Here is a 17661-nt window from a genome sequence, read left to right as displayed (position 1 = left end):
CACACACACACACACACACACACACACACACACACACCATGTGTATATAGGTAGTGTATATAGGTAGCTGTAGTTACATGTATGTGCACAGGTGCAAACCAGAGTAGTACATTAGTCGGAGCCTTTCTCTAACTCCCTTTCCCACCTTATCATTTGATACAGAGTTTTGTCCTGAGCCTGGAGATTTCTGTTACAGCTAGGCTTGCTGGCTGGCCAGGGAGCTCCCAGGAGTCCTCTGTCTCTGCCTTCCAATGCTGAGGTCATCTGTACATCTGGCCATGCCTGGATTTACAGTGGAGTTGCGAATTTGAACTCAGGTCATCTCACTGTTACAACAGGAGCCTCTGCCTACTGAGCAATCTCCCAAGCCTGTCTATACCATATTTTTGAGACAGGATTGCTCACTAAGCCTGGAACTTATTCATTTAGATAGGATGACTGGCCTGTGAGTGATGAGCTCTAGGGATTCATTTGTCTTTGCTTCCACAGCACTGGGTTTCCAGACACCCACCACATCCAACTTGTATGTTGAGTGCCAGGGATCCAAACTCAAATCCTAATACTTTACCTGCTGACCCATCTCTCCAGTGCTCCTTAGGAATTATGACTTCTAGTTAACCAGTCAGAGTTGGCCATGGAACCTCATTTCTATAATTTCCTAGCCACAATCTTTGGCTCAAGCTCTACTCTCTAAGCTTTCTCCTTTGAAGTAGTGCAGGCCTTAGCTTCCTTGTAGAATTCACTGTGTTCCTTTCTTGACTGGCCCCTTATTTGCATCCCTCTCTTTGTCCCATATCTATATCCTACACTATTGCCAGAGAAATGTGTTAATTTGTATCGCTGATTTGATACTCTAACAAAAGAATTCCTATTACCAACTTGATACTGTAACAAAATAGCTGACACAGGTGGACATTACAAAGAAAAGAGGTTTATTTAGCTCACAGATTTTGAGGTGATCAGATACAGGATTAGCAACCCATTGGTTCAGCTTCTGTTAAGAGTCTAATGTCTAATGACAAGGACAAATGGGAAAAAGACATCATGTCACTGGACAAGAAGCCATAGAATAAGTCAGGGGTCCAGTTCATATATATATATGCCTTTTTCTTGTGAGAACACAGGAGTTCTGTGGGAGCTAAGAGTCTGCCCCAAGGCTCTACCTCTTCAATGTTCTACCACAATGGGTCCCACAATGATAATCACATCTCTAACAACAGGTGAGCCCCTAGACAACCTCAAAGTATACCCAAGCAACAGTATAAAGTAGTCTAGAACCCAACTCAGAAGCTTAACAGCAGATTCAGAAGGGCCCCTGCACAGCCTTCCAGCCTAAGGCCCTCCTCGGCCTGGCTTTCCCCTTTATGTTGATGTCTTCTGAGGGTCAGAGAACCTTTTCTCCCTTGTAGAGTTGTGATTCTGTTAAGCAACAAGGCAAGGAGAGCTCATGTGATGTCTCCATCCCAACCTTGCTACCGATAAGTCAATTCTGCAGGAGACTCTCCCATCTGCAGATGGAGGCTGTTTGCTCCCTCATTGTGGACCAGAGAAAGAGATGAACATCTAGTTCCTGTCCACAGCTCCCTTCTGTCAGGAAGGACACATCTCAGACTTTCTGATCATAACTCATCTCATCATGGGGAATAGAGGGAGAAGATAGGCAGATCCCTCCGCCCAGGGAAACATCAATGGGAGGGAGTGTAAACAGGAAAGGAAAGCAGGTTAGCACTAGGATGCTATTACAATGGTCAAAATCCAAACAAGCAGCCACCAACATGGCAAGGGGTGTTGAGTGGAGAGGAGTGGGGCCTTTCATTAGATGCTGCAGGGGATTTGAAATGACACAGCCTTGGTAGGCGTATGATCCAGGTCATGTATCTAAATGAGCTGAAAACTTGCATCCCCATAGAAACCTGTCCATGGATATTCATAGCAGCTTTATTCACAATTGGCAGAAGTTTAGGAACAATCCCAGTGCCTTTCAGCGGTGAACACATAAGCCGTGGTGTGTACACACAAGGAAATAGTCAATGCTAAGGATAAATGAGCTATCCTATGGCCAATAGAAGAAGCACAGAGGCTACTGTGTGAGTCCAACTGTATAGCATTTTGGGGAAAAGCTAAAGTAAGGACACTGCAAAAAGATCATAGGTGTCTCAATCCTTCCCCCAACTCTTTCATAAGACCCCCTGAGCTCCATCTAATGTTTGGCTCTACCTCTGTGGGTCTCTACATTTCTTTCCAGTGGCTTCTGGGTGCAGCCTCTCAGAGGACAGTTATACTTGGTTCCTGTCTGCAAGCATAACAGTGTATCATTGATAGTGTCAGGGATTGGCTCTTGCCCATGTAATGGGTCTCAGTTTGGGCCATTCATTGGTTGGCCATTCTCTCTGTCTCTGCTCTTTCTTTGACCCTGCACATCTTTTAGGCAGGACACATTTTAGGTGGAAGGTTTCATGGGTGGGTTGTTGTCCTTATCCTTCTACTGAGAGTCTTGCCTACCTACAGGAAGTGGCCACTTCAGGATCCATATCTTCCACTGCTAGGAGTCTCAGCTATAGTTGTCCCCATAGAAACCCTAGGGCCTCTACCCATCCCACTACTTTGGGTATCACAGAGATTGCACCACCCACCTTGAGATTTCCATTCTTTCCCCTGCTCTCCCCACCCCATCCCACCCCTACCCCATCACCTCCCTTCCCTTCTCCCACCCAGTTCCCTCCATCCATTTCTGATATCCATTTTATTTCCCCTTCTGACAAAGATTCAACCATCCTCCCTTGAGGCCTCCTTGTTATTTGGCTTCTTTGGGTTTGTGGGTTATAGCCTGGTTATCCTGTGCTATATGGCTAATGTCCACTTATAAGTTAGTACATACCATGTATGTCTTTATGGGTCTGGGTTCCAGGGACTCCACACGAAGACCAACAGAGACAACTAACCTGAACCCTTGAGGGCTCCCAGGGACTGAGACATCAACCAAAAAGCAAGCACAGGCTGACCTAGACCTTCTGCAATCAAGTAGCAAATCTGTATTTGATCTTCATGTAGGCCCTCCAACATCAAGAGTGGGGACTGTCCCTGAATCTATTGCCTATCTGCCTGAGAATCCCATTCCCCTAACTGGACTCCCTTGTTTGGCCTCAGTGGTAGAGTTTGTGCCTAGTCCTGCAGTGACTTGATGTGCTGGAGTTGGTGGTGTGGGGCATGGGTAGGGCTCCCCCTTCTCAGACGAGAAGGGAAGGGAGGAATGGGGGGAGGATCTGTGTGAAGGAGTACTGGAAGGTGAGGGGGACTTACACTGTGATGAAAAGTGAAGAAATAAACTAATTAAAAAATCAGAGGTGAACTGGGCTAGTGGGGAGGGGAAGGGAGAGGTGGGGCATAAAGGAGTAGAGCACAGAGATTTGGGGGATGATAAAGCCATTTGTATAATGCTATGATGGTCGATACATGCCATACTCTTGTCAAAACCACAGAACATATAACACTGAGAGGGAGGGCAAGAGGAAACTACTTCCAATGATGGCAATGTCTCCATAAGGGATCATGGATTGCAGTTGACATCCCACTGTGGTGTGAGGTATCAATAGTGTAGCCATTTGCACGTGGAAGAGGACAGCATGTGGTCAGCTCACACCGTTCTGGACTTCCCACGTGTCTTAGTTAGGATTTCCATTGCTGTGAAGAGACCCCATGACTGTAAGGCAACTCTTATAAAGGACAACATTTAATCGAGGCTGGCTTACAGTTTCAGAGGTTCAGTCCATTATCATCATGGCAGAAACATGGCAGTGTCCAGGCAGGCATGATGCAGGAGGAGCTGAGAGTTCTACATCTTGTTCTGAAGGCAGACAGGAGAAGACTCGACATCCCCCAGGCAGCTGGGAGGAGGGTCTCAGAACCCAACCCCAAAGTGACACACTTCCTCCAACAAGATCACACCTACTCTAAAAAGGCCAAACCTCCTAATAGTGCCATTCCCTGAGCCAAGTGTATTCAAACCACCACACCACTGAATGTTGTAAACCTAAAGATACTCTAAAAGTTAAAGTCCCTTAATGTTAATAAAGGATAGCAGTGCATCCTAAATTTTCTGCTATGCTTTCTCATAGACACACTCATAGGCCACAATGAATGGAATAGTGACATCAGCCTATGATATAGGAGGGAAACAAAACTTAGGAACATGGCTTCCCAAGGGAGCATGAAGGGCGGAGCCCTTGCCTACACTGGGAATGGGCATGTATGTGGGTAATTAAAGGACTACTTTTTTGTTATGGCAGCTTAGACTTGACCTTACCCTAGATGAGAAATGACTGAGTAGACAAGTTTGGATTGCTCAAGAGAATACTAAATTGGGGGGGGGGTGATGACTCAGCAATTCAGAGCACATACTCAAGTATGGTTCCCAGCACCTACATTAGGCAGCTCACAACCATGTGTAACTCCAACATTGGGAAATCTGAAGTCCTTTTCTGGCCTCTGTGGACACTACACTCCTGTGCACATACCCACCAACACACATATATACACATAATTAAAAATTAAATAAATTCTTTAACTGAGAGCATTGAGGTGAATATGACCACCATTGCCAAAGTAGAATCAAATGGAGAGTAACAAGGAGAAAGACCAAATAAGCCATTGACAAACAAGCAAGACCATGTGAAGAAGTATCTGGGGCTAGAGAGCTGGCAAGCCTCATAGGAAGCATCATTAGTCACCTTTGTCTGTCTGATTTCAAGCTAGGTCTTTCCTAGGATTGGTACTATAGCTATAGATTTACCCAATCTCTGGGGGTAAGAGAGGATTTCCTTCCCTCCCTTTTCCCTTCCTTCCTTCTTCCTTCCTTTCTTTCTTCCTTTCTTCCTTCCTTTCTCTCTTTATTTTAATTGTTCCCTTTTATTAAAAATGAATTCTTTTCTCATACACTAAATCTTGATTACAGTTTCCTCTCCCTCTACTCCTCCTGGTTCCTCCCCAGCTTCTCCCCCATTCAAATCCTCTCTTTTCATTTCTCATTAGAAGAGAACAAGCTTCTAATAGATAACAACAAAATATAAGAAAATAAAGCCTAATAAGATAAACAAGGACTATCACACTGAAGTTGGACAAGATAAATCAATTAAAGAAAAAGAGCCCTAAGAAAAAGCATAAGAATTAGAGGCCCATTCATTCATATATTCAGGAGTCCCATAAAAAACCCTGAAAGCTATACAGAGAGGACCTGGTATAGACCCATGTAGTACCTGTGCTGGATGCTTCAGTGGAGAGAGGGTTTTTGAACAGTAAAATAATTATCCATGAGAACTGATATTTTAGAGTTATTGTTGGTGTGATACTTGGTGTGATGGTATATACTCGGCCCAGGGAGTGGCACTTGTTAGAGTAGATGTGGCCTTATTAGAGTAGATGTTACCTTCATCCTAGCTTCCTGGAAGCCAGTATTTTTCTAGCAGCCTACAGGTGAAGATGTAGAACTCTCAGCTCTGCTTGCATCATGCCTGCCTAGATGATTCCTCCTTGATGATAATAGACTGAACCTTTGAACCTGTTAGGCAGCCCAATTAAATGTTGTCCTTATAAGAGTTGCTTTGGACATAGTGTCTGTTCACAGCAGTAAGACCCTAACTAAGACACTTGAGGAGGAAGGGGATACTTTTGCTTACTTATCCCTATCACTCTTCACCATTGAAGGCAATCAGAGCAGGAACTCAAACAGGCAGCAACCTGGAGGCAGGATCTGAGACAGAGGCCATAGAGGAGTGCTGCTCATTGGCTTGTTCCTCATGGCTTGCTCAGCCTGCTTCCTTATAGAACCCAATACTGTCAGTCCAGGAATGTACTACCCACATTGACTTGGTCCTTCCATATCAATTGCTAATTAAGAAAATGTCCCTACAGGCCTGTCTACAGTCTGATCTTAGGGAGGCATTTTCTTAACTGAGGTTCCCTCTTTGGAGATGACTCTAGCTAGCTTGCCTCAAGTTGACACTGAACTACCCAGTACTACTGGGAAAGTGGCTTATTTTGGCAAAGGGTTTGCCATGCAAATATGGGGATCCAAGTTTGATATCCCAGAACCTGTGTAAAATAAATAAATAAATAAATAAATAAATAAATAAATAAATAAATAAATATGTGCATTCCAAATGCAGAGAGGCAGAGACAGAAGGGTCCTCAGGGGCTTTCTAGACATCCAGAGTAGCCAATTCCGTGAGCTCCAGGTTCACTGAGAGACCTTACCTCAAAAATAAAATGGTAAGCAATTGAGGAGAACACATCAAACAAATGTCTACCAGCCTTCCTTGGGATATTCTTCTCTCCTTTCCTCACACTCTCATCTTTGTTTACTTCTTCCTGGTTCTCAGCATCCCCACCCTCAGCCATGGGGTTCCTCCCTGGAGAGAAGGCAGTAATGGATGGAGTGTCGAAGCCTTGAGGAAACTTGGTTAGCCACAGAACGGTATCTTCTCAGTAGAGGACATTGCTCGATCCTTGTGGCGACTCTGGGAAAAGTGACACATTTATTTAATGCTGACCTTAGCCAACCACCCATTCAGCACAGCCTCTCAACCCCTCCCCTCGAGGAAGCGCTTGCTGGGAGACAAATCAGCCTCCAGAAAGCTGGGAGCTTTGTTGAGTTTTTCTTCCTCCTTTGTCATCTGGTTCTTCAAACTGAAATACAAATTATACCCCAGAGAAGAAAGGAGGTCACGTAAATAAGGTGGCTGTGGTTGATGAAAGGGAATCTACAAAGGAGGTGACATTTGTTTGCTGAGCTGTTGCAATAACGATGTGGGGGTTTCAAAGTATTTAAGCTCTGTTGATGCCTTTAATAAAGATCGTTTCTAATTTATGTGTGTTATAAAGTTGTTGTTGGTTTTTTTTAAGAATACAGACAAATACGAAAAGGAAAACCAACCGATGACAATCTGCTTAGGGGTTGGTGTTTGGGTCTTTCCATTTTCCTGAGTCTCACTCAGCATCTTCTTTCTCTCTCTGAAAAATGGTGTCCTTAGTACATAATACCCCAGTGCTCATTTGTATGGTTTAGTCATACGTAAAAATTGATTTTCATTCTTATGCACAAAGACACAATAGGATGGTTCAGATCAAAGCTCTTCCCTGCGGCCATGTGTAACTCCACCACTTCTTTCATTGACAAACCCTCACTGGTACCCATGGTATCTTCAGCTTGCCCCCGAGTGATGGGCAGACCTGAACACATGGAGCCTACAACCCAGCCTAATGCGGGAGATGGGTGCACTGCATGACACCCTGTGTTGGACACTGCAATCCTCTGCAATCCTGAGGCACTTGGAGGCTTCCCTCTGAGAGGCACTTGGAGGCTTCCCTGCTGAGACTTTCTGTTCATGGTTTCTGGTGAGACTCACACAGTTCGCACAGTTACCTACTCACACGGTGGCCTGATGATCAGCCAGGGGTTTCCTTTTTATGGATGATGGCTGTCAAGGACACTGTAAGGATGTTGCACAATGATATTCTATCGCCTCGATTTCTGACAGGAAGCCTGATTGTGACAAACGATCTGTGTCCTCCGTCCCCTGCAAAGTTGTCCTATCAGCAGGAGATGGTCCCTTCTCACAGAGCATCAGCCCAAAAGGAAAGGGACAAGAACACTCAGGCAGCCCAGCCGCAGTCCCTGGAGAAGACAGCAGTATGGACCAGAGAGACAGTGCTAAGCAGAACCCTCTGCTCATCACCTCTGCTGGCAAAGGCAACAGGAGAGCTCCTGGGGCCCGTGTTCTCTTTGTGTTCTCTTTGAAACTCGATCAGTACCCCTATCAGTCATCAAAACAGTGGAGGTCATTTCTATTTCAAAAAATATTCCTAAAGACTCAACTTCTGAGTCTTGTAGAGAGATTAAGAAAGCCAAACAACAACAGCAATAATAGCAGCAGCAACAACAACAACAACAACATCAACAAAGCTCAACCTTCTGGCGCTATGATTGAGCCATACCCAAGGCTAGACTTTAATATATGACCTTGGCATTTTTATAAGCAGTGCTAGTCCCTTTTTCTGTCGAAACCTCCTTTTGCGGGGGGGGGGGGGAGCACAGCTGGATGAGTAAGGCACAGATGTCCCCACACTTAGCAGCAGCAGTCCCTTGGACTGAGTGCATCGCTGCCTTCTTGTGAGCACAGCACCCCGTTCTTTTCAATCGCGTACCCAGGTTTCTTCTTTTTATTTTCTTCCTGCTCTGCACTCGTCCCAGCTGGCTCAGGCAAGTGCTGGGCTCTGACATACCACTTGTCCAATCTAACTGGCCAAGTGAACCACAAACAAACATCCAAATAGCAGCTGTTCTAGATTAATGGGTGAGTGGGGTTGTTATCCCGTCCCAACCCACCCCAAATAATGAGAGCTCCTGTCTGCAGGGGATCTGTAGACAGAGTGATAATTTTAAAGCTAGCTATCAGCAGAAAAGCTAATGAGACCAGTTAACTCGTGTGTTAATGTGGTATGTGCGTAAAATTAACAACCCTTTGATAGCTGAGCCGCAACCGCCCTCCCGAGGTCAATCTGGAAGTCACCGAGAAGGCTGCCTCTGCAGGCCAGTGTGCCAGTTAAAAGTGGAAAGTCACCCAGATGGGGTGATGGCCCAGCTGCACCCTAGAATTAATACTGTGTTAAATTAGCCACTGTGTAAATGCTGTTATTTAACAGCTTGCCTGGAGTGTTTGTGGGAGCAACTGCAGCAGGGAACATTTAGGGTTCCACCTTGGGACCATTTCCCACAACTGATTAGTCAGTGGCAGACAGTCATGGCAACATCATCACCAACTTCATAGCATCCCATTGAGTGGCTTGCACTAAGCTCTGAGCTAAACTAGCCCAGACATCACCTTGTCTGGTCCACTAAACATCACTTCAAAATGAGTATGGGGTGTCTCCTATGTAACAGTGACAGGCACTGGTGCTCTGATGACAGGCTTGCTAGTCCTGGAGAACACTGGAATTTTGATCTAGAGCTGTCTGATTTTAACAGGTACTCTCTTGCTTTTCAGAGTATACTTGAAGAGTTGGGGTGGACCACCTTCACAAGAGGCTTTGATGTTCACAGACTAGCATCAGCTCTTCTGGTGGCTGAGTTAGAGCCATCTGCAGTTTGGAGTAGCCATGAAACTCCAGCCCTAACTGTGTACCACTAGCAACAGAACACAGGGACCAAGGAGGCAGGCTTTGATCGATATAGTGGCAAGCAATAGGACACAGTCTTCCAAAATGGAGTACTCCCCCTAGAACTTCTATTCATCATCCTGCACCTTATAATCTAGTCTGAAGCTGGGCAAGGCATCTGTGACCTCACCCTAATAGACAGGGCTCATGGAAATGGGATGCTTCCTAGACTGTCCACCTTGCACAAGCATGGCTCACCATCACCTGTTATGTCCCCTTACCTGGGACTCCTGGGATGGCTGGGACTGCTGCCTGCAGGGTGTGTTTGTTTCCCAGGGCCCCTCAGAACAAAGTCCTGTCCTCCACACTGTCTCATGTTGCACAAAACATTGAAGCTGCTGCTTCCTGCTGAGACTCGAGGGTCTTCCGGAAACCATCAGAAACACAACCAAGAAACCCATTCCTTCCTTTTCAAAGGGGTAGAAAGGGAGGCGGGCTCTTGAAAAGGAAAGAAAGCTCCTGGCCAGATGGAAAACTGGACTCCCAGTCCCAGCTTTGAAGAGGGAGAAAGAACAAAGAAAAGGAGCAGTCATCAGGACATAGGCTGCTGTCCAGTTCCACAAACATGTTCCCTTGGCTGACCTTCCGGCCAGCTGGGGAATCGCACCACACACAGGGCACGCAGACAGGCCATGCTTCCACCGCCAATCCATCCACTGACTGCTCTAAGGCCGTGCACAGCCTCCTGGAGCTATTGCTGTTGCACAAGAAAACAGCAGATGAATCCAGCGTGGCTGGGGGCCAGGTAGGAGGAAATCGCGAAATTTCTTTGACACCCAAGGGCTGAACTCTGTTCTGGATTACAAGTCCTAGTTACAACAATGCCAGTCTACTCTCTGTTACTGAGAACAAAAAGCCCAGCCTCGCTCTGAGCGGGTGGGGGTGAGGAATGGGGAGGAGGCTTGCCATGTTAGTCTGAAGACTTTGTTCTCCTAGAAACCCTTCAGACTACAGAAAATGGTTGGTTGGCCTTAGGCTACACTTCTCTTTTAGATGAATACATCATCGCCACCATCTTCAGCTTCCCACACTGATCAACACCCCCACCGCAGAATTCAGCCTAAACTCAGATCGTTGTCTATTTCCAACCATCCTGCACATAGAGGTTACTAAATCACTCACTGTTCTCTGGCCTCCTGTCCTGCTAGCCTTGGCTCTGAGCTGTTCACTTTCCCAGACCCACCCATATCCCTGTTTCCTCTTAGCCAGAGGCATCTCGCCCATCCTTCAAGAGCCAGATCAAATATCTCCAGCATGCTACTATCATTCTGGGGTCCAGCCACAAGCTATCTATAAAATGGATGAACGGTCACCCTGATATAGCTCCTACATCCTAGTATAAATGGTACACGCATTGTTCTCTCTCTTTTAATATTGCAAATTCCTTGTGTTTGTGGTCTTGTTTTGCTACCACTTTGTATTGCTCCCATCAGTGTGGTGGTTTGCCTAGGAATAGCCCCCATAGACTCATCTGTTTGAGTTCTTGGCCCATAGGGAATGGCACTATTAGGAGATGTGACCTAGATGGAGTGGGCATGGTCTTGTTGGAGGAAATGTGTAACTGGAGGTGGGCTTTAAGCCACACCCAGCATAGCACAGTCTCCTGCAGCCTTCTGATCAAATTGTAGAATTCTCAGCTCCTTCTCCAGCACCATATCTACCTGCATAGTGCCATGCTGCTTGCCATGATGATAGTGGACTAAACCTCTGAAATTGTAAGCCAGCCCCAAATAAATGTTGTCCTTTATGTGAGTTGAAGGGATAATGTTATTGGACATTGTGTAAAGATTACCCATGTATTATTTAAATGCTGATTTCTCCACTCCCACATCTGGTTGCAATCCAGACATGGTATTTGTAGTGCTTATACTAAGGATCTTCAGTCTCAGTGTTGTGTAAACGTTGCTCACCATGTGTTCTCTGATTTGTTAATAAAAGCTGATCAGCCAATGGCTGAGCAGAGGAGAGAATAGGGCTCGACTTTTGATCCCAGCCAGGGATCAGATAGGAGAGAGGATGCGGCCATGAGAAAAGGATCCATGAGAACACACCTGGAGCAGAGAGAGGCCAGATCAATACTAAAATGCAAATATCTCAGAGATTTTGTCTGGGAGGTGGCCAGATTAGCTTAGAGGATTAGAATAGATCAATAACTGCTCAGCTATTGTGCTGTAAAGCTTGACTGAATAAATCTTATAGTCTCTGCTTCATTTATTTGAGAGCTAGTCAGGATAAAGAAAGGAAATTTAAATCACTTTAAAAATTGTACAGATAGAGAGTTTCTGTGGTCATGGCATCTCTTCACAGCAATAGAAACCCCAAATGGGACACTCAGCACATCTTAGTTATTTTTTCTCATTGTTCTACTTAATTTAGTTCCCACCCATTAAACAGGGTGCTTCTATGCCTCCTCTGAATGATGTTCCTCTGATTCTCTTCCTGCTCTGATGGCCTCTACAGAAGGCAGCACACTAGAAAAAAACATGCTAGATTATTCTAGGGGAGTCACCTGCGGGGATAGGAGCAGAAAGTCATGTCCACAGGACTGTTCCGAGTCTTCATATAGACTTGGGATGGGGATGCCTAGACTGGCCTCAAACTCAGGATCCTCTTGCCTTAGCCTCCTGGGTGCTGGGGTTTATAGGAATGCTCCTGTATGCAAGCTTGGCTAAATATGGACTTTCATCTAAGTCATGTCCTGTGGATTGCGTTAAAGAAAACAGGGTGTGGGAGACTACTTGGAAGCCTCTTATAAACAACCCAGACAAAATTCAAATATAATATTCAGCTACAGCTGCAGTGGAAGCAGAGAATAGGGGAAGAACACAGCTAACACAATGACACTTAAGAACAAGAAAGCAGGGTTCACTAGGTATGTTATAATGATTAGTATGCAATCTCCTTCTTCTCCTAAGAGAACTCTGGATTATCCTCTTATGAGGAACAACTATACACATTCATAGGCCTGGTGGCTTGAGTGAGGCACAAACTTCCAAGTTGACCAATGACAATCACATATCTCCTAAGGACTGACTTAGAGTAGGATGTGCCCTGAGCCTGGTCAACAGAACGATTCCAGAAGACTTTGCTAATATCTTCAGCAAGGAGAATCTTAGAGTGGGTGCCATGGTTTCAGTCCCGATGGTCTGATGATGCTACCCAGGTCTGACATGTTGGAAGGAGAGAACAGACTCTTGCAACTTGTCCTCTGACCTTCACACACTTATGGTGGCACATGAATACCCCACACACATATTCAATAAATAAATATAATTTATTTAAAATTTAAAATTAAAAAAATGTCTCCTCTTATTAAATGGTGTGACTAAGGCAGAGAGACTTTGAAATGTGAAAACAAGTTACAACACTGAGCAAAGTCAGAGAGACAGAATCCTCTTAGCATCTGTAAGAACTCAGAACTTTCTCTGCTTGCAACCAGTGACTGTCTAAGTCATATGGGCCACCCCTTTCTTCCTTCCTTCCTTCCTTCCTTCCTTCCTTCCTTCCTTCCTTCCTTCCTTCCTTCCTTCCTTCCTCTCTCTCTCTCTCTCTCTCTCTCTCTCTCTCTCTCTCTCCCTCTCTCTCTCTTTCTCTCTCTCTCTCTCTCTCTCTCTCTCCCTCTCTCTCTCTCTCTCTCTCTCTCTCTCTCTCTCTCTCCTTCCTTCCTTCCTTCTTTTCTTATTAAATCAGTTGAGCTGTATTTTTGGAGTATTCAAATTAGGGTTCTGGCCAGCATAAGGATCCAGTCTGTTGCTACCGTACATCTTTGCCAAGGTGAGATCTTCCAAGTGAAAAGAATAACACAAATATCATCCAATGAGAAATGAAGGTAAAGATATGGACACTGTGGGAGAAAGAATGTACCCATTGTCTGCGTCTCTAGCCTATTTGGATGACTCCCTCGAGCACTGTGGGAACCCTTGGGCCTAGGCTCAGGATCAACCTGGGTAAACTTTTGAAAAATCATGGAAAGGAAGACAAGACATTGAGAGATCCTGTCCCAATTTCTAGAATGGAAAAAAGAATGGCTTTGTGAAACCATGCCCTAAAAAGGAACCCCAGCCCTGCTATGGAAACTATAAACATTTGTGTATTGGACATGTGACCCCCCTGCAAAGCCCAGAGGTTAATGGTGTTCTAAGGTGAGGCTCTTAGGAGTCAGTTAGGAGTAGATGAAGTCATAATGGTGGAGATCACATGATGAAACCGGTAGCTGAGAAGAAGAGAAGCCAATCTGGTATCCTGGTACTATCTTGCCATGTGATACTTTCAGTCACATTATGATGTGGCAAGTAGGCCCTTGACAGGCAACAAGCAGATAACAGCAGCACACTCTTGGGTTTCCTAGAAATTGGAGCCACATAAATCTCAATTCTTTACAAATTACAGTCTCAAGTATTTTGTTATAGTGACTGAAAATAGGAAAAGACAAATCCCCCATCAAAATTCCAGAATTGCTTAGTAAACAGCTGGATGTGGATACTTCCAAAACTAGATGCAGTTGTCACCCCCAAATTATTGTGGTTTTATATAAGTCAAAGCAAATACAATCAGCAACATTTCTTGAGTCCTTACAATGCCCACATGTCTTTCTTTATTGGTCATCAGGCTTGAAGCCAAGTGTCTTTCCTGCTGGTCATCTTGCTGGCCCTACATCAGTATTTCTCTAGTATGCAAACCACCTGCACCAGGAAGTGCTTTGCTACTGTGCACATAAGAAGGCTGGAGGACAGAGAGCAGGTCTTGGAGATCCATCTCACACCGTTACTTCTTGCTTCTCTCTATTAAGCTCAGAATGTATAGCCTCAGGTCTGGACCATTTAAAGCTGATAAAGTCCCTTGCTCTCCTAGTCTTTGGAGGTGATCATTTGAGGTGGTAAGCTACAATTATAGTTACCAGTTATGATCAGGACTCACCCTGATCACTGGGCAGCTGGCCACTTTGAGAACTCCTTGAATTCAGAGTCTCAGCCTAATGTCTTTTCAGCTCTCTATTCTCTCCTGAATGTCCTGCTTCTGTGTAAGATCATATTCTCATCTATAGACTACTTTGCTGAAATAACTTTGGAAAACACTAATCGGGGATTCTGAAACACATTTAGGCATTGATTTGACTTGACAGATAATATGACAGAACATCATTGATACTACAATACAGGTTCTTGGGTCTCATCCCAGTGTTCTCCAGCTGTTGTCCAATAACAAAACTGACTTCCTGGCAAACAGATGAGCTCTTCATCCCTGGAAACATTTTTGTACTGGCTGGGTGACCAGATTTCTGCAAAGTCAATAGAGAATCCTTTGTTGGTAGCCAGTTTGAATTATCATAATGATTTTTTTTTTAAAAACCCTCTCTAGTATGACTTCTAAAACTGTTTCTGGTTTATGAATAGAAGTTAGAATTTTTTCCTTGAATTCTTTGTGTTTGCTGTTAATGGACTGAAGCAGCAATATGAGTCCAGGTACTGAACTGAGTGGTAGTATCTTGTAGTACCCAGAAATACTTAATACTTGACTGTCCCACTAATATTTCTATTACTTTAACAGGAGTACAACTTCGTGGTAATTATGCATTGGTTCTGATATTCTTCCCAGACAGAAGAAATCAATATAACCAATTATAGAATGGGGGGGGGGGCACGGACAATGACAAAGATAATTCAAGTTCATCTTTTGATTGAGGAGATAATACATTCTTACATTTGAATATGGAACACCCATTGATTTATTATAAACCACAAATGAAACTTAATTAGCAAAAGCTAGCTCAGCAGTAGTTAGAACACTCTCCAGACTCCCCTCTCCTTCTCTCTATCTTGAGTTTTTTTCCTCCTTACTCCATGTCAGTCACAGATAGCATAGATGTTACGATTGAACATGTCAGCCCCTGTCCCTCTGCCTCGCCCCATGTAGGATCTAATTATACACACTCAGTCCTGTTTGCTGGGCAGCCAGTCCTGACTAATTGGTGTAGGCATTTGTCCCCTTGCTCAGGCATTGTTTGTTGAGTCCTTTATTTTAAACCTGGGCTCTGCAACAGAACTAGAAATGGGAAGATTGTAGCTCGTCCTCAGCCAGAGAGTCAAACGGGATCCTAGCAATTGAGTGGCATTTATAAACTCAGGGTCTGATTCTTTATTCTTTTTTATATCCACTGTGCCATAACCCTAACCACACAGACTCAAGCCATTCAGTGGGACTGATTCCTCCATTTCTCAATGGTTCTTTGGCCTCAGCCCTGGGATTGCAGACCTCCTTCAGCCCCATGTCCCTTTGTTGAAGCCCTACTAACCACTCCCATTCTAGTCTCGTGGCTATAATAAGATGGAGCTAAGAGCATCCCTTATCCTCTCTAGACCTCCACACACCCCCATGCTGATTTCTGGCTATTCTTTCCTTAGGGAGAGATTCTCAACGGTGGCTCCTCATCAGAATGGTCTTTACTAGCTACTCAATCAATTTACCAAAATTTCTAAGGAAGCCTGGTGTGCATACCTGTTAAACAGGTTAGTTTTTATTGTCAAGTTAACTCCACAGATAAAACACACACACACACACAGAGTTGTTCCTTTTCAACTTGCCTTCTTGGCACAGTTGCTGGGTGCTACTATCTCTCGCCTGGAAAAGCATGCCCTTATCAGTACTCTTTGCTCCATACCTCCCATCTTCCCTAAACTTCAGTAACTAGTCCCATCTAGCTCCTGCCAAACATCCCTGGCCACCCACCTGTAGTAGATGCCACAGGCCGAAGCTCCTCACAAGACCCCACATGGTTGCTGGGATCCTCTACGGCTTTTCTTTGGTTGATAATTGATGTAGGTCCCAGCCTACTCTATAGGTCGTGCTACACTTGCACGGAATGGTCTTGGGCTGTATACGAAACCTAACTAATCATGAGCCTGGGGGAATCAAGCTAGTGCAACATTCTCCGTGGTTTTTACTTTAGGTTCCTATGTTGAGTTCCTGCCTTGACTTTCGTCCGTGATGGGCTTTTGGTGAGAATGTTTCATCACAGCAACAGAAAGCAAAATCAAATGCCTGTCATCCCAGACCTTGGTAGGCTGTGAGGCTAGAGGGACATGGGTGAGGTCATTCGGGCCTACACGTTAATTCCAGGCCAGCTCAGTCTGTTGTGGGAAATCCTGTCTTGAAAACAAGTGTTTCTCTGAAGGTCATCAGCGCCACTGCATTCGCCTGAACTCCTTGCGATACCCACATTACTTCGAGTTAAGCTCAAATGATTATAACTCCCCAGCCCCAGAAGATGTGTTGGATTCCTAAACCAAATCTACAGTATCTCAAAATGTGACCTCATTTGGAGATATGCTCAGTACAGGTATAATTAGTTAAGGTGAAGTCATAGGCCAGCACAGCAAGTCCTTCATCCAGTAAAACTGATGTTACTCCAAGAAGGGGGAGAGGTGGACACGAGCCAGATAAACAGTGGGGAGGATGTGAAGGCAGACAGTGAGACAATGGTTAAGAGCACTGACTACTCTTCCAGAGGCCCTGAGTTCAATTCCCAGCAACCACACGGTGGCTCACAACCATCTGTCATGGGGGGTCTGATGCCCTCTCTGGTGTGTCTGAAAGACAGTGTACTCCCATTCATAAAATAATAAATGTTAAAAACAAAGCCACCACCTAGCTGGTGGTGTTTTGTTATAGCTGCCTAGGAAAGGCATACATGTGCCACATGGCTGCTTCCCTGCCGTGCATTACATTTAGGAAATCCAAAGGAGGAGGCTGGGGACCACAGCCCTACTGTGCTCTGAAATATTGATACAGCATGCAGGCCCCAAGAGCCTGCAGCTACGTTATCTCACCCCCCACCCCCACCCCCACTTCTGAGCTGCTCTCTCTCACTCCAGCTCACTCTCCTTCCCATTTGATTTGACACCAGCAGAGACTTTCTGTCTTCTTAGCTAACATCTTTCTGGAGACATAAAGAAAAGCAACTACTTCTATGTACAAGATTTGTTCTCCTCCCATCTTCAGGTTTATAGGCTGCACAGACAGGAAGCAGAAAGAAAGAAAGAAAAAAAAAAAACCAAACCAGTCAGCTAACAAGCCATCGATCACTATCCAGGATAATGGATGCTCGCTCTCTACAGTACATTTGCTTTTCGGCTGTTTATCTCCCAGCACTGCTGATCCATGCCTCTCTCTCACCTTGTGAAAATAGATACAGAGATAAACTGTTGCTTCTGGACTGAGCAAAATTAATTTGCCTACAGGGAAAATGGACCTAACACCAGGACTTCAAAGAACAAGTTAAGGTAGGCCACTAACTCACAAAGCTCAGACAAAGTCCAAATCCTCTGTTGCTAGTGCAGAAACCAGAGGCAGGTCTACAGAAAAACAAAAGAATTTCATTATAAAGTGGCAAACAGGATGCGTCTGGAAACAAGGGCCGGAGGCAGGAGAGTAGAAGCAGAAGGAGAGAGTCTG

The sequence above is a fragment of the Mus musculus genome, chromosome 9, assembly GCF_000001635.26.
Source record: "Mus musculus strain C57BL/6J chromosome 9, GRCm38.p6 C57BL/6J".
NCBI lineage: Eukaryota > Metazoa > Chordata > Mammalia > Rodentia > Muridae > Mus > Mus musculus.
Note: the sequence above shows the minus strand (reverse complement) of the source record.